Source organism: Nycticebus coucang, chromosome 12 (assembly GCF_027406575.1).
Source record: "Nycticebus coucang isolate mNycCou1 chromosome 12, mNycCou1.pri, whole genome shotgun sequence".
NCBI lineage: Eukaryota > Metazoa > Chordata > Mammalia > Primates > Lorisidae > Nycticebus > Nycticebus coucang.
In genome coordinates this window covers 58,972,839-58,990,008 of record NC_069791.1, presented here as the reverse complement: position 1 = coordinate 58,990,008, position 17,170 = coordinate 58,972,839, and the positions used below count along the sequence as shown (strand labels likewise).

Sequence of the window (17,170 nt, the reverse complement as noted above, 5' to 3'; positions counted from 1 at the left end):
GCTTCTCAAAGTTAGCTGCCAATTCCGATGTGTAATTCGAAGAATTTTTGCTATGTTTTCATCAGTTCTGCTCCTTACTGGCCATCCTGCCCTCTCTTCATCAGTGACACTTTCTCACCCCTAGATAAATGTTGAAACTATTTGTACATTGCTGTTTTCTTCATGACATTATCCCCATAAACTTGAACTAACATATCCCTGATTTCACTTCTACTCTTGCCAAGATTAACAGAAAATTTAATGTTTGTTTGTTGCTCTAATTCAAGCTTTGACATTGTCACATTTTGGCACATAAAAACACACAACAACAATAATGCCACTCAGTAAGAACCTACACACATGGGCATGAACACAGCTGTGAGACACTGATTTACCAAGGTTATGAAACCTCGCCAAAATGTTTGAACAGTGTTGCCAACATAAGTGTACACTGGAAAGTTCATGAACTTAATTGTCAGACCTGTATACCCAATCATAATATACTAATGCTGCTGGGCAAAGCACAGATACTTGATATAAGATTTCAAGCAAATGATATTATTACAATAACCTATTTAGCCTGACATTAAAGGATAAAGAAAGCTGGGGATATAAGGAAGCTAGTTTATTGATAGGCAGGTGAACTAAGGAACACTTGAAAATGAAATACCTAAATTTTTTCTTTTACTACATATGTAACTTACTTTCATATTAACAATTAATAAAATTATTGTTGTAGAAAATCACTCATTTTATAATCTCATGGGATTTTTTCCCCAGTATTGTACATACTCTCCCTCATACAGAAAGAAATCTAGTTAAGTACCTATTAGCATGTATTCAATTTCTGTATTAGTAAAATTTTGTAGAGATCAAAGAAACTGGTTTTTAGTCTGTATGTCTGTATCCTCAATGATAAATAGGAAAGGGAGGTGATATCAACAAGGTTAATACAGTTTATTATCAGAGAGAAGATCTAACAGTGGTGAATTCAAAAAGATTTTTTAATTAACTATCTGAAGAAAAAAGGCATATTCCTTAAAATGACATCTCTCATGGTATATAGTTCTGTATACTGGGTTGGAAAGGAAATAGAAATAAAAGTTACTATATCATACAGAGGCTTTCCTCTCCTCATACAATTTTTATTTTACAAAGAGAGGAAAACTGACAAAACCAGAGAAGTCTAATGCAGAAGGTAATGCTACAAAGTGAATTCATCAAATCCACAAGCCAATTCCACATCAGCACAGACTTACTGACATCTTTTGTTTCAGTTTTTATCAGCATTGCCCAGTTGTCAGGAGCTATCGTGTTTCAATGTGGGTGATTTATTCCTAGTCAAGTGGAACTGATTACTCTGCTTTGAGGCCATCATCACAGAGTACAGGTAGAAGGGACTTCCTCTTAGACATGTGAACTAAGGAGCACTTGAAAATGAAATACCTAAATTTCTGTGTGTCACAGCTGTAAGGACAAAAAAAATCGCAAAATGCTTCTCCTAATCATGTGGCTCACCAACAACATTTAAAGGAAAAGAACTTTGTTGGTAATGCTTCCAGTATTCTGTGAAGTCAGGCATTCAGAAAGGCTCTGACCTTTACCTTCCTGGTTAATAATAATGTAAGACATACAGTCTGGATGAATCGGTCCATAATCACCTGGCAAAGAGGGCTACTATAATCATGTGTAATTAACAGTGAATTTTCTCTTTTAGATCCTAAGTCCCTTGATTTCTAGTCAGTTGTCTGTCTACCACCCTACACTCCGACAAAACATACCAATAAGGCTCAACTCTAATTCACCAAAAAGAGCAGGTTTTTCCCAGACTATACTGGTTTCTAACTTTTACTTGTCCAAACACGTATTTTCATGATTAGAAGGCACAAGAATAACAAAATCATGAGTGACTCTAAGCAATGTTTTAAACTCAATTTGGGTTTTTAAAAGCTTCCATATCAGTATTCTCAATTGCTGTTTATGGTCCTTAATAATATCAGCAAAGATTTTGGTCAGCAACTGATTATTTCTTTGCTTGGGTTTCCTGCTCAATTGTGCTGTTCTTTCATAGTACAGGTTACAAAATAGATTACCTTAATAAATGAATAGTAACTGTATGATAGTGAGTAATCTGCTTAATCTTTCTAATCACTTAGACTGCAAAACAAGAGAACAGGCCATTAATATCTCTTTAAATTCTAAATTATAACTATTCTTATAATGGAGAGGATGAGAACATTTAACAGGTAATAAAACTTCATCAGAATATTACTGTATTTTATCTCAAGAAACTATTCAGATTTAGTTGTACAAGAAGTGCAAGTATGGCCCTTAGGAAAATATATTCATAATCTACTGCCCTAGATAGATTTTACTAATTACTGAAAGGGATGTAAGTTCCTTCACATATTTGCTCATGGAACTACCTAGTGCACTAAAGGCAACTGGATAAAATAACACAAAAGCTGGGAAGACCAAGATTTGTCAGGTAGAAAATTATGAAAATAGCTCAAATTATTCTTTTTATATCCAGTAGGCATATAAAAAACATTGGCAGGCCTTCTTGTCCTAAAATTACTCAAAAGACAAAGAGGATACACAAATCCACAATGGCAATGCTTCTTAGGTAGCAGAACTGGTGAAACTGCACTTAGGACCCAAATACACATAATCTACTTGAGTGACATGCCTTAAAAGTTGCTCAATTATGGTGGCTATATGGATAGAACAATCTCAGATCTAATAGTTCACTACATTTTTTGTGATAAGAGAACCCAATATTCTTTTTAAAACTAAAGCAGGCTTAATTTCATAAGATTTAATTAGGCTTAATTTCAAAAAAATTCATCGTATTATTTGTAACAATAACTTGGAAAAATTAAACATTAACAATAGGAGGACAGTTAAGTTAAATATGGTCTCTCCAGGCGTTACCTGTGGTTCAATGGGTAGGGCACTAGCCCCATATACTGAGGGTGGCAGGTTCGAACCCACCCCCAGCCAAACTGCAACAAAAAAAATAGCTGGGTGTTGTGGCGGGCGCCTGTAGTTCCAGCTACTGAGGAGGCTGAGGCAAGAGAATCACTTAAGCCCAGGAGTTGGAGGTTGCTGTGAGCTGTGATGCCACAACACTTTACCAAGAGTGATAAAGTGAGACTCTGTCTCTTAAAAAAAAAAAAAAAAAGTCTCTCCATTGGGTGGAACAAATATTCTACTATCATTACAACTCACATTCTTGAAGAATAAAGATATGGAAATTTATTTATTATGAAAGATTGCCAAAAAAGAATGTACAGTATTGTCCTAATTTAAAGTAAAGAAAAGTTTATTTATACATAGATTCTTCCTCTTGATAGTTCTTCCATATTTTTCAAATATTTAGAATGATATCTACATTTTAATGATAAAAGCAAACATTTTCCAAATGCTATCTAAGAAATCTCAGAAAAGAGAGATTCTTTTATCATATATACTTATCACCATGGAAAATCTCCAGGGGTTTCTATGGGGCATGTAAAGAACTCCTTAATTAACTCATATCTTCCACAGGTTTACACTATGTGACCAAATAAATCAATCTGTTAGAGATTTGGAGAGTTTTCTGCAATGCCAAAGTAAGATTAGTAGTCACTTAATGAATTCAAGTTTATCTCATTAAATTTTTATTCGAGCCAGGTCTACTTTTAGGGTTGAAATATGCTAACTTGTATGAAGAAACTTACCTTCTAATCAAGGGTGAGTTTCCCAGAAAGCAGACTCTGAGACAGACATTACTGTGTGATAAGTTTATTAAAGCTATTCTTGGAATTAATACCACTAGAAAGTAAGAAAAGAAATCGGGATTGTGCAGAGAACTGCCATGAAGTCCCAAAGGATTCAGACAAGCCCATGAGGAGCTCTGAAGGTACTATTCCAAGTAGAGGGTAAAGGGTTTAAGCCCTTACATCTCATAAGGATCAGGCACTGGATGTCCATGGGAAGGGGCATGACCTCAGGCAAGGCAGCTCTTCAGCTGAAATAATCTCCACAGAGGCTGATAACTGAGGGCTGTCTGTCACTAGCACTTCCAGCATCTGGGGGAATAAGTGCTTCCACTCTCAGAAGGGATCACAGCATCTATCATACCCAACAGTTACTACTCTTCCTCATTAAATTAGTTAATATGAAAGTGTAGTTGCTCTCAATTTCTCTTGTATTTGAACCATATACATATTTCATGGTTTTATAAAATCTAGAGACCCTTGTATCTTAACTTTATTTTTCCATAAGTAGTGGGTAGTTTTAATCAAGAGTTCATGGATGAACTTTAAAATATGTGTGATATCTACTTCACATAAGGGAGCTACGTGCAATTTTACATGGAGAAAGCCCAGGTTTCTGTCAGTTTGTCTAAAGGCTAAGTCCAAAATCACTGACCGGCCTTCTTTTCAAGTGTACAGAATGTTTAAAATGACCAGCCACTTCCTTTAAAGTTGTTGTTTAGCTGCTTTACAAAAACACCCAAATTGCTGTATATAAAAGCAGAGTATGACTTGGGTGGGATACAGAGAAAGCAGGTCCAAATGTCATGTCAGAATTTAGTAAGCTTTCCTCTGTAAAATTGGATGGTTTTTACAATCTGAAAAACTCCTCTAGGAAAAAGAATGTTGGGGAAAAAAGTGAGGCAGTCTGGCAATTACAGTAAGATAAAATAGATAAAGAGAATAAAATATATCTTTTATGCTTGAAGCTATTTTCTGGTTAGGATATACATATTGGTGTGGCAGAAAGAAGAACACAAAAAGCTGTTTCATCAGAGTTTGATTTAATAATATCTTGAGGTAGTTAATTACTTCAACTTCTCAGAGTTGATAAGTACTTGGGCATCTATTCAAACAGCCATTCCCAGAGGTAAAAATGCAATGCAAGATAATTCATATGAAGTATAAGCAGTTTTTGAACAGAAGAAAATATTCATTGTGCTTTTTGATCAAGCACTTTTCTCTAAATCCTTTGTCCCTTTCTAGATACTCATCTATGTTTTTATTACTCCGATAAGCTCCTGCCACAGGGTCTCCTGAGATACAACTAAGAACGACCTTTGTCACAAGTGGGACATACTGACTTGTTAATCACCATTTTTCAAGTTTAAAATATGAGCTCAGTCAAAACAGAGGTCAGGGCACTCTGAACTATAACTTGCAAGACTCTGAGAACATTAATATAGCATACTAACCATAGATAGAAAAGAAAGGACATAAATCCTCAAATATTCACTAAGTTACTAAAAAGTCCAAAGAAATTATGTTTGATAAGGGTCAAAACTGTTTCCATATTGCAAAAAAGTATTATGACATAGCCTTTGAATACTTCTCATTTATATTCCACCTTAGCACTAGAAAATTAAGCATTGATCCAATGGCTATATTCTCTCAGGCCTATTTGTATTGCCTCTACAAGAATGTTGATGGAATAAGTTTCTATATTCCTCCAGCCAAAAAACACAAAGATATTTAAAAACACAAGAATGCAAAGTTAGTTTCAACATATGAAAATCAATCAATGTAATGCACCACATTAATAAAATGAAGGACAAAAACCACAAGCTCATCTCAATAGACAGAAAAAAGCATTTTATAAAATCCAACATCCTTTTTGATAAAAGCACTCAACAAACTGAAAATAGAAGGAAATGTCGCACTTGATGAAGGGCATCGCTGAAAACCCCTCATTTAATATATTTAGTGGCAGAACTGAAAGCCTTCCTTCTAAAATAAAGAACCAGATGAGGATATCCGCTCCCACCACTTCTACTGATCATTATACTAGATGCTCTAATCAGGGCAATTAGGGGGAAAAAAAGAAAGAAGAAACAGCTATATAAGAAAAAGAATAACTATCACTATTTGCAGGTGACATAACCTGATACATAGAAAATAATAAAAGAGACACAGAAACACTATTAGAACTAACAAGTTCAGGAAAGTTGCAGAAAACAAAATCAATATGCAAGAATCAGTTGTTTATGTGTACACAAATGAATGATCTGAAAATGAAATAATTTCAGAAGCATTAAAAAAATAAAATATTGCACAAATTCAGTATGGGAATAATACCCTCTCTGCAGGATTATTTTCAAGAGCAGTAGTAACGAATGTGAAAAGGCTTAGAGAAGTTAAAATTGCTTTCTACGCGTAAGGTATAATATTAGAAATGGAAAGCTTTAAGTGAGGCTGAAGAAAAACTGTTCTCAAGGACAAGGGAAAAATGTGTTTGGTGTTTTCATGTCCATTACCCACCCCATTCTCCTCCAAACCCATCCTGGGAAAAATGCTACCCCAGGGAGCAATTGCTCAGAACAGAAGCCAACAGCTGTGCTTGCGCAGAACTCTTCATTCTGTGGCCTTGAGAACCAGAAGTGGGGAACTTGGAGGGATCTCAAAATATACCGCAGAGATAGACCCTCCTGGGCAATGGAACTTACCTGTGACCTCTGAGAGGTTGCAGCCTCCAGGGTGGGGTCGTGATGACAGTGGGTTTGTGAGGAAGCTTGTTAGGTCTGTGACTAAACCCCGAAGGGACGGAGAAACTAACATGCAGGGCGGGATTGGGAACTGCTGTGTAACGTGAGTTGGGAACCTTTAAAAAACTTTTTATCATCTTACTTTTAATTCATTATTTTTCTGTTATGAAGGCAATAAAAAGTTATTGGGGAAAAGGTCAAAATAAAATAAAATAAAATATTTAGGAATAAATTTTAACAAAGTACAAAACTTAAAACTATAAAACACTGATGAAATGAATTAAAGACAATCTACATAAACTGAAACATATCATAAGTTCATCAATTAGAAGACTTGATATTGTTAAGATGGCAAGAGTCCCAAAAATGATGTATGGATTCAAATCAAATTTGTGTATAGATAAACAACTGATTCTTGCATATTGATTTATTTTACAAAATGCTGATCTCAAAATTAATATGGAATTACAAAGGACCCTGAAAAGCCAAAACAATCTTGAAACAGAAGTAAAGGATTCAAGATTCCTAGTGTCAAAACCCACTACAAAACCCACAGTAATCAAGACACTGTGGCATGGCATTGGTATATATACATAGATTAATGGAATAGAATTAAGAGTCCAGTATGTCTGCGTCTGTGGCCAACTGATTTTCAACAAGTATGCCAACATGGGGAAAGAATAGTGTCTTCAACAAATAGTGCTTGGACAACTAAATATTCTTCTACAAAATCGTGAAGTTAGATCCTTGCCTCACACCATATACAACAATGAACTTAGTATGAATTAGACCCTAAATACTAAAGCTAAAACAATAAAACTCAGAAGAAAACACGAGGAAATTTTTGTGACCTTCGATTAGGCATTGATTTTGTAGATGACACCAAAAGCATAAGCAACCAAAGAAAAAACACAGAAGGTGGACTTCATAAAAATTAAAAACATCTGTGTATCAAAGGGCACAAGTAAGTGAAGAGACAACCCACAGAATGAGAGAAATATTTGCAAGTCATATATATGATATGGGCTGGATCTCCAGAATACATAAAGACATTTTAAAGCTCAACAATATAAAACAACCTAATTTAAAAATGGGCAAAGGACTCAAATAGATACTTCTCCAAAAAAGATATTCAAATGGTCAAACAAGCACATGAAAAGATGCTCAATATCATTAGTCATTATGAAATCGCAAATCAAAATGAAGAAATAATACGTGCATGCATTGGGTTGGCTATTTGTTAAAAAAGGAAAATAACTAGTGTTGGCAAAGATATGGAGAAACTTGAATCTCTGGCACCTTACTGGTGGGAAGGTAAAATACTGCAGCCACTTAGGAAACAGTTTGGCAGTTCCTCAGAAAGTTAAACATGGAGTTAACTAACATGACCTAGCAATCCTGTTACTAGGTGAGAAATTAAAACTTGTCCATATAAAAACCTAAACATGCATTTCAGTGCCAAAAAGTATCAACAACCCATATTTCCAAAAATGGTGATAGTATCTCCCATTTCACATGCTCTTCTTCAGTGCTCTTTCCCTCTCCCATGAAGAAGTGGAGTCCATTTCTGACCCCCTCCTCCAAATCAGGGCAGGTCTATTACTAACAGAACACAGTAAAGTGACCCTCTGCTACTTTCAAGCCACTTCTAAGAACCGCCCTTAACTAGCAGAGCAGCTTCTGTTTCTAACATCTACAATTCTTGGAGTCAGCACCCACATTAGAAGCGTGACTACTCTCCCCATGCTATAAGGAGCCCAGGGTATTTGCAGAAGCTGAGGCAAAAGACACCAGCTGAATAGAGGTCAAAAAACACCGAGGCAGAATATCTGCAAGTTAATAAGCCATCTAGGTAGCAGGTTATCCTATGTCAGACCTCTCCAGGTAATGCCACACAAATTAGGAACAAACTATCCAATGAGCCCGTCCTGAAATCCCAGTTTATAAGAGAACAAAATAAAATGGTTATTTATGCCCTAAGTTTTAGTAATAGTTATTATGCAGCAATAGTTAATCCTACCTATCATAAAACTGCTATTTTTATTGTTTTAATCACTTGTATCTGAAGTTCACTGTTTCTATATTATTAGAATGTAGGACAAAGAATTTTGTTTAATCATTTTTGAAGAGAGGTATACTGAAATTAGAAAGGATGATGCTAAGAAACATAATTAAAAGATTTACAACAAGGTAAACTAATATCCTCCCTTTTTTTAGGGACTATTCTTCATTCATTGAATTGTAAGTTAAGTCTGACTTTACAAGTTAAACTTTCTACCTCCTTAAGGTTTAAAGAAAGAGGCACGAAAAAGTTGTATGAATCAAAGTAAATTCCTTATATTTCCTTACCTACCAGTAAAAATATCATCATCAATCAGACTTCATTTACTATGCATATTTTAATAAAATGGTATTTCAAGAATTTAACTACATATATTCTCCATACACGAAAATCTTTAAAGTGAGTTCTATTAAACAATTATGAGTAAAAGAAGAAGGAAAAAATTCTACTGGCTAAATAAATTATGTTTTCAGACTAAAAATTCAACTATAGCCTAACATAGTGTTCTTTTAACTTAGCTTGGTCAACAGCTGGGTTAAGACTTAAAAATAGTAAAAAAAAAAAAAAAAAAAAAAAAAAGACTAAAAAACAACAACATTTAGAAAATATTTTAAAAGTAAAATGGCACAATTTTTAAATAAAGTTTTTCTCAAAATATATTAATAAATATTGTCTTTAATTTTAAAAAGCTTATTCTCCTTTCCATTTTATGATAGAGCAAAAGCAAAAAACTACAACTAACTGCCAAGGCTTTCCAAGACTCCATAGAAAACAAACAGAATATACAAAGAACCTATTGTTTCTGGCTTCCTACTCAAAAGAAAATAACAGAAGATAGTTAATAAACCAACCTAGGATAATATACCCCTTCTAATTCTATAAATCAATCAGTTTTCTGCTATTGCCAAATCCAAAATTGTAAATATCAAAACCCAGGAAACCAGAGATTCAAAGCATCATGAAATAAACAGAAGTTACAGAAGCATGGAAGCGGATGTTGATAGCATCTGCTTAAGCAAATTAAACTCCAAGCTACATTATCATTTATAATCAATCAAGCAAGAAGCTGTACAATTTTAACACAGATTTTGAATGCAGCTCAGATTCAAATGCTCAATTACATTTTCCAGGTCAGTGATTTATTATAAAGATAAGAAATTTACTGTAACACAAAACTACTTTAAACCATAGGGGAGAACCCTGGGAAGGAGGAGCCCAGTACTAATCCCATTGTACAGCACACTCAGCCATCTGCTATTGTCCCATTTCATTCTCCGGGCACAGGGTTACTCCATGCCACAAACATGTATACTACTTAGAAAGCTTGAAGACTATGGATGGGCAGGGGCAGTGACAGTGCAGACGGAGCCAAAGACAGTCCAGAGAATGTGACCCCCATCTCAACCATTTCTCACCCAGCTGCTACTGTGCTAAGGAAAAAAATAAAAACGTGCCTAAATGAATGCCAGAGTAACATATTGCTTCTCACTACTCCTCTCTAAACAAGAGTTAAATACTACTTAAATAAAAAATTATAAATACTTATAAAAGAAATTCTTACCAAATACAGACACCAAAGAAGAAAAGGATGAAAACAGAATTAATATATTGTTCTTTCTTACAGAGTAAGCGTCTGAATCAAGAAGCAAAGTACGCTAACTGTTGTATAACATAAGGCATCCCACAAAGGAAAAAAAACATAAGGCATCCCTCCAGGGATATCTACCCTGAAAATCTTCAGAGACAGGAGGAAAAAAATGTATTTGTTTCTTAAGTAAACTAACAAGACAATAAAGGTGACTAGACTATATTCACTGAAATCTTTGTCATTGTGTAACAATTGGGTAAAACTTTTCCCAGAGACCAGATAATTTCAGAGTTTCTCAAAAGAAATAAAAAGTATTCATAGGCAGAGTTCTATTAGAAAATTTTAAGAGTATGTATTATAAAATGATAGAAGAACAAAGTAAAATTCCAGGGCATGACACACTGGAAAAGAACACGCTTCTTATTTTTATTCACACTGCTCTACTGGTTTAGATGTCACCTTCCCCATCTGTCTAGGAAATTCATTCATCATTCAAGATTCAGCTTCCAAGATTTCCTTAGACTCCTTTCGAAATTAAAAACTCCCTCCTTTTCCCCTGTATACCATTCATAACATAACTTCTTTAACTCCCACAACTCTGGGACTCTTGAAAACAGAGACCATGTGTGTGTGTGCACTTAGCAAAGTATCCAGCATATATAGTAGAATCTCCAAAGTTGACTATCTCCTAAAGTTGACCTAATTTACACAGACCAGACATGCACCACATGGACATATTAGGAGAGCAGGCCTAGTTCCTTATGTTGCCCACCTCCATGTGCTGACCACTTTGTTACATTCCTTTGAGTGGTCAACTTAACAGAGGTTCTGCTGTAATGGAAGGTACTATGCTGAATGAAGATAGTTTACAAAGACTGGGAAGACTGGGAAACCCACAAGAATATAACTTTGACTAATATAACTATAAATAAACTTAGAGAGGGGGAAGGAGGAGAAAGAACAAAAGGCAGAGACTATTTCAGTATATACAAATACTGCATATTAATTGTTAGGAAACTAGAAAAATACATGTGGATGGTGGTCCTGAAAAAGCCAAAAATATTTGAACATACTGCATAGTTCAATACGCAGGCATCATTACCAGAAGGAATTTTCTAAGGTGATCTTATATTTTTAGACTGGTTTATAAGGGTTTTCTTGGGGGGAGATGGGGGGTACAGATCCCACTTTATCACCCTTGATAGAGTGCCGTGGCATCACAGCTCACAGTAACCTCAAACTCCTGGGCTTAGGCAATTCCCTGGCCTCAGCCTTCCGAGTAGCTGGGACTACAGGCACCTGCCACAACACCTGGTTGTTTAAAGTTTGACTGGGGCCAGGTTTGAACACGCCACCCTCAGTATATGGGGCCGGCGTCTTACTCACTGAGCCACAAGCCATAAGCTACCCGGTTTATAAGGGTTTTAATGAGGAACATAGGTGAAACACAGATAGAAACATAAGTTTACAAAAATAATTCTACAGGCAACAAAAAGAGCTTTGAGAATTGTTTTAATAAATGTATCAATCTGGTGGCACCTGTGGCTCAGTGAGTAAGGTGCCGGGCCCATACGCCAGAGGTGGCAGGTTCAAACCCAGCCCCGGCCAGAAACTGCAAAAAAAAATAATAATAATAATATAAAAAATGTATATGTATCAATCTAACCATGTCTCTTGCACTTACATTAACATTTCTATTACAATTAGACTCAAAATTCTAACTGGACAAGTAAAGTATGGAAGAACAATGAGTTTAGACACATAACAGTCATCAGAAAAAATAGCCAGGGTAAATAAGAGCTATAAGGAATAAAATCAGTTATTGTTTTATTTCACCTAAGAAAATAAGTGATTGATAGATTCAATGCAATCCCCATCAAAATATCCACGTTATATTTCACAAATCTAGAAAAAAATAATTCTACACTTCATTTGGAACTAAAAAAGACCCTGATTAGCCAAAGCAATCTTAAGCAAAAAGAACAAATCTGGAGGCATCACATTACCTGACCTCAAATTAAACTATAATACAGCGTAGTACTGGTATAAAAGTAAAGACATAGACCAATGGAACAGAACAGAGATACCAAAAACAAAACTACCCACAACCAACTGATCTTTAACATAGCAGACAAAAACATACACTGGGGAAAGGAAGGCCCATTACACAAATGGTGCTGGAAAAATGGATAGCCACATGCAGAGGAATGAAGCAGGACCCCTCCCTCTTGCTATATACAAAAATTAATTAAAGATGCATAAAAGACTTAAATGTAAGGCAAAAAACCATAAGAACTCTGGAAGAAAACATAGGGAAAACTCTTCTAGACATCAGCCTAGGCAAAGAATTAATGGCTATGACCCCAAAGGCAAATATAGCAATAACAAAAATAATGGTGCTTAATTAAACTAAAAGCCTTCTGCACAGCAAAGGAAATAATCAGTACAGTAAACAGACAACAACCTACAGAATGGGAGAAAGTATTCACAAACTATATATCCAACAAAGGGCTAACATCCAAAATCTACAAAGAACTCAGAACTCAGGCAAATCAACAACAATTAAAAAAAAAATTAAAAGGGGGGAAAGGGAGAAAAAGATATGAACAGAAGTTTTTCAAAAGAACACAGACATATGTGCACACACTATGGAATACTACTTAACCATAAAAAGAAATGAAATAATGTCTTTTATGTCAATTTGGATGGAATTAATGACCAATATCTTAAGTGAAGTATCTCAGGAATGAAAAAACAAAACAACATGTACTAATAATTGGGAGCTAAATGATGGGGACAAGCATGGGCAAAAAGAGACATAAAGAACACTGGAAATCAACAAATGGGGTGTGGAGGGAGAAAAGACTTACCTATCAAGTACAATGAGCACTATTCTGGTAATGGGCGCACCAAAAATCCTGACTCAACATTATATAGAACCTCCATAGTTGTCTCTCACTCCCTGATCTGTGCTCTCTCTCCCTTTCTCCCCACAGCCCTGCCACTGTCTTCCCTCTCTCTATCATGAAATAAATTTATACTTTTATATCCTAACAAAAAAAGGACCTCCACAGTTGACCCCAACCTGGTAGAGGACTGAAAGCTGAGGAAACCATCAGCAGCTCACCAAGGGCAAATAAGTCAGGATGGCAGGACACAGGACCTGTTTTCCTCAGAAACTAGAGAGTGGTTTCTGGTGTTGTGTTCTACATCTTAAAACCACAGCACCACCTGGTGTCCTGGCAATATATTGACACACACACACACACGTACTACACACACACACACATATATGTTCCCATTATAGTTGCTCCCTTCCATAGTATGTATTTATTTAGTTTATATATATATATATATTTTTTTTTAAACATTGTGGGGGTTTTTTTCTTTTCTTTGTTGCTGAGGTTGTTTTTGGCTATTTGAGCTTTTTTGTTTTGTTTTTTATCTTTTTGCTAATTTCTGTGGTTGGTTTTATTCTTAATTTCCATTTTTACTTTCTTTAAGAGCAAGGGCTCCTCTATGTTTCTTAAGGTATTTCAGCCTCATTTATTCTCTCTCCCTATTTTACTTCTCTACTTTTTTGTCTCTTTCAGAAGAGACTTCTCTATTTTTCTCATCTTTACCACATAAATCGCTCATACAACAGCTAAGCTATCCCCCCCGTTTTTTTCTTCCTTTCTTTTTTCCTCTTCTGCCTTTTTCCTTTCTCTGAGTTTTTTTTTTCCTCTTTGATCAGATTTTTATTCAAACTAAGCTGTCTGAAATGATTCAGTGTTTATGGAATAAACATTTAAGAGTTTATGCAGTAGACTTCTTTTCTCTGTGATAGGTTTCTTTTCTGCTGGCTTCTTTTTAGTGGCTAGTTTCTTGGTAGTGGTAGCCTTTTTTCCTACCAGAGGCTTTTTCTGCTTTATAATACCAACAGGCTCTTTACCCTTCCTCACTGCTACAGGCTTCTTGCCTGCAACCCCCTTCTCATCTGATGTGGCCTGTATGTACTGCTGCAGCTGCCTATCCACCTGAAGTCTGTGATTCCTGGCCTGGAGAAGAATGGTATTCCGGTGCATTGTCTTTGCATATAGATTTAGCTTTAACATAATTCTCAGGTTTTTCAGTGGTTTCTTCCTCAGGACTCTGCAATGAATCTTTTTGCGTGGTACTCAAAGAGCTCTTTGGATCTCTGGGCTTTTCAAGATTCTGCTAAGGTCTGTGTTCATCTTCTTATCCATGGGAAGGTTGTAGTTACTCTTGAGGGAATCAGCTTTACACCAAGTGCCATACAATTCATCTAACTTCCAGAAAGCACTTTCAGTCCAAATGCAGAAACATCCCACATGTCCACCAGGAGCAAGTTTCAAAATAGTCAGCTTGCTTACATTAGGCAGAGTATTCCAGAGATGTTCCTGAAAGCCTCGATGATACCATTGTCCTCATTATAGATGATGTGGGGTCCCCTGTGCTAGATACGATGACAGTTTCTCATTTTGCCCTTGCCAACCCTCATTTGCTGACATAGAACTTTTTGACATCATTCCAGACCTTAGGTTTCTTAAGAAGTAAAAAAGCCTCCCTGGTCTTCTTGTAGCCTTCAACTTTATCTTCAACCACCAGCGCAAGTTCAGGAACTTCCTCAATTCGATGACCTTTAGACATGACCAGTGCGGGTAAGGCTGAGGCGCCAAGACAGAGCAGATGGCACATTACTTTTGGGTTGTGTTCACTCTATAGTGACAGCGATGCCTGCTTTTTGTTGGTGCAAACATGTGGCCTCCACAACACATTTCCAAAAGCACCCTGGCCACAACAGTGAGTTCCACCACCTCAAACTCTGGGAATCCTAGCCACAGCTCTGTTAGTACCCCAAGGCTTAGCACTGGTCTCATGACCTGCTAATTCACTGATGGCATATGGCTGTCTGTTGTTTTTATGCAAGTTGGTGTGAACAAAGTTCACAATGTCTAGTTGAATGGGAGTTTTGAAGACAGTAGACAAAGTGACATTTTTGCCAGATAACTCCTCCTTTTTGGAGTACACCCATATCACTGGATGAGCACAAACCATGCCAGGGCTGTACAGGAGAAGGCCAAGCTCCTCTTTTTTACTGAGTTTTAAATTTTTCCTTATTTATTCTTCTTATTTTTTTCTCTTGTCTGAATGCTGGGGCATCACAGCATTGGTCTGCCTGAGAGGTCAACAGCAGTGGTCTGGCTCAAGGAGATTAAGAGATCATGGTCTAGGAAGTCCTTCTACCTTTGGGAAGACAGTATTGGCAAATACTGCTGAATTCTTCTTTCTTTTTTATTTTTTTCTTTTGTTCTTAGTTTTTTCTCTTTTCTTTCTCTTCCTCTATTTGACAGAGGTAGGGTCTTGCTTTGCTCAGGCTGGTAAGGACCTGAAGATTTTGAGGGACTTGCCCAATCAAGCCCCCAGAATGTTAGAGTTGCAAGTGTGGCCATAGCACCGTGCTGAACAATACCATTTCTCCTGTCATTCATATTTTCTCTTCTTGTCTTACTTCTCTCCTATTCTTCAATTCTTTTCTTTCATCCCCCATTCTTTTCTTTTTCTTCTGTCTTTTTTTTTTTTTTTTTTGAGACAGAGTCTCATTATGTCACCCTCAGTAGAATGCTGTGGTGTCACAGCTCACGGTAACCTCAAAAACTCTTGGGCTTAAGTGGTTCTCCTGCTTCAACCTCCCAAGCAGCCGGGACCACAGGTGCCCGCCACAACACCCAGCCTTTTTTTGGTTGTAGTTGTCATTGTTGTTTGGCAGGCCTAGGCTGGGTTCGAACCCGCCAGCTCCAGTGCATATGGCTGGGGCCTTAGCCACTGAGCTACAGGTGCTGAGCCTCTTCTCTTTTCTTTTTTTCATTCTTTCTCCCTCCTTGCTTTTTACCCTTCTCTTACTTTTGGCCTTATACCAAGAGGCCACCTCAACACCTAAGCTCTGAGATAAGGTTATTTAAAGTGAAGGAGGCAGTAAAAAGGAAAAAGTAGGGAAAGGAGATTAACACAATGAAAACACACATGAGGAGGAACCAACAGAAAAATTCTGGCAACATGAAAAACCAAAAGAGAACAACTGCACCAAGGGACCATGAGACAACTACTGCAGAAGACTCCATCTAGAAAGAATTAATGGAATTGACAGAGAAGAAATTTAAAATATGAATGATAAAGGCAATAAAGGAAATTGACAAGAAAACAGAAAACCAGAACCAAAAACTGGATGAGAGACAAGAAGAATTTATAAAGGCTATGGCGGAGCTTAAGGAAATGAAGGAATCAATCAGGGAATTTAAATATGCAATAGAAAGTATCAAAAACAGATTAGACCATGGAGAAGAATGAATCTCAGAGTTAAAGGATAAAGTTCATGAGCTAACTCACATAGTTAACGAGACAGAAAGCACAACAATCGCTTAGAGAATTATGGGACATCATGAAGCATTCAAACATACGAATTATAGGGATCCCTGAAGGGGAAGAGGATCATCCCAAAGGAATGGAAGTTCTACTGGAGGATATGATAAATGAAAACTTCTCCAGTTTTACTAGCGATTCTGACACACTCCTTTCAGATGGATATCGAACTCCAGGTAACCTCAACTCAAAGAGAGCTTCCCTAAGACACATTGTCATGAACCTGTCCAAATTCAAGACAAAAGAGAAAATTCTGTAAGCATCCAGGAATAAGAGCCAATTGACCTACAGGGGCAGATTCATTAGGGTGACAGCAGACTTTTCAGCTGAAACTTTCCAAGCCAGAAGAGAATGCTCAACTCCTTTAACCTTCTTAAACAAAATAATTTTCAGCCCAGAATTCTGTATTTCATTAAATTAGGCTTCAAAATTGATGGAGAAATCAAATTTTTCACTGATATGTAAACATTAAGGAAATTCACTATAACAAGACCAGCTCTACATTAAATACTTAGACCTAGTCTCAACACTGACCATCACAATGAACCACCAATAAATTAAACACAGAGAAACTAAAGGTAAAAACTTAGCTTCCACATGGTGCAAAGGATAAAAC

At 36.5% G+C, this 17,170-nt stretch overlaps 1 protein-coding gene and 1 pseudogene across 13 annotated transcripts in view; both read right to left on the bottom strand.

Moving 5' to 3' along the window:
• The window catches only part of ERC1 (ELKS/RAB6-interacting/CAST family member 1), a 663,469-nt gene that overhangs the window by 393,094 nt on the left and 253,205 nt on the right, over positions 1-17,170 (bottom strand). The gene's annotated exons all lie outside the window — the stretch shown is intronic.
• Positions 13,881-15,231, bottom strand: LOC128561055 (60S ribosomal protein L4-like; annotated as a pseudogene).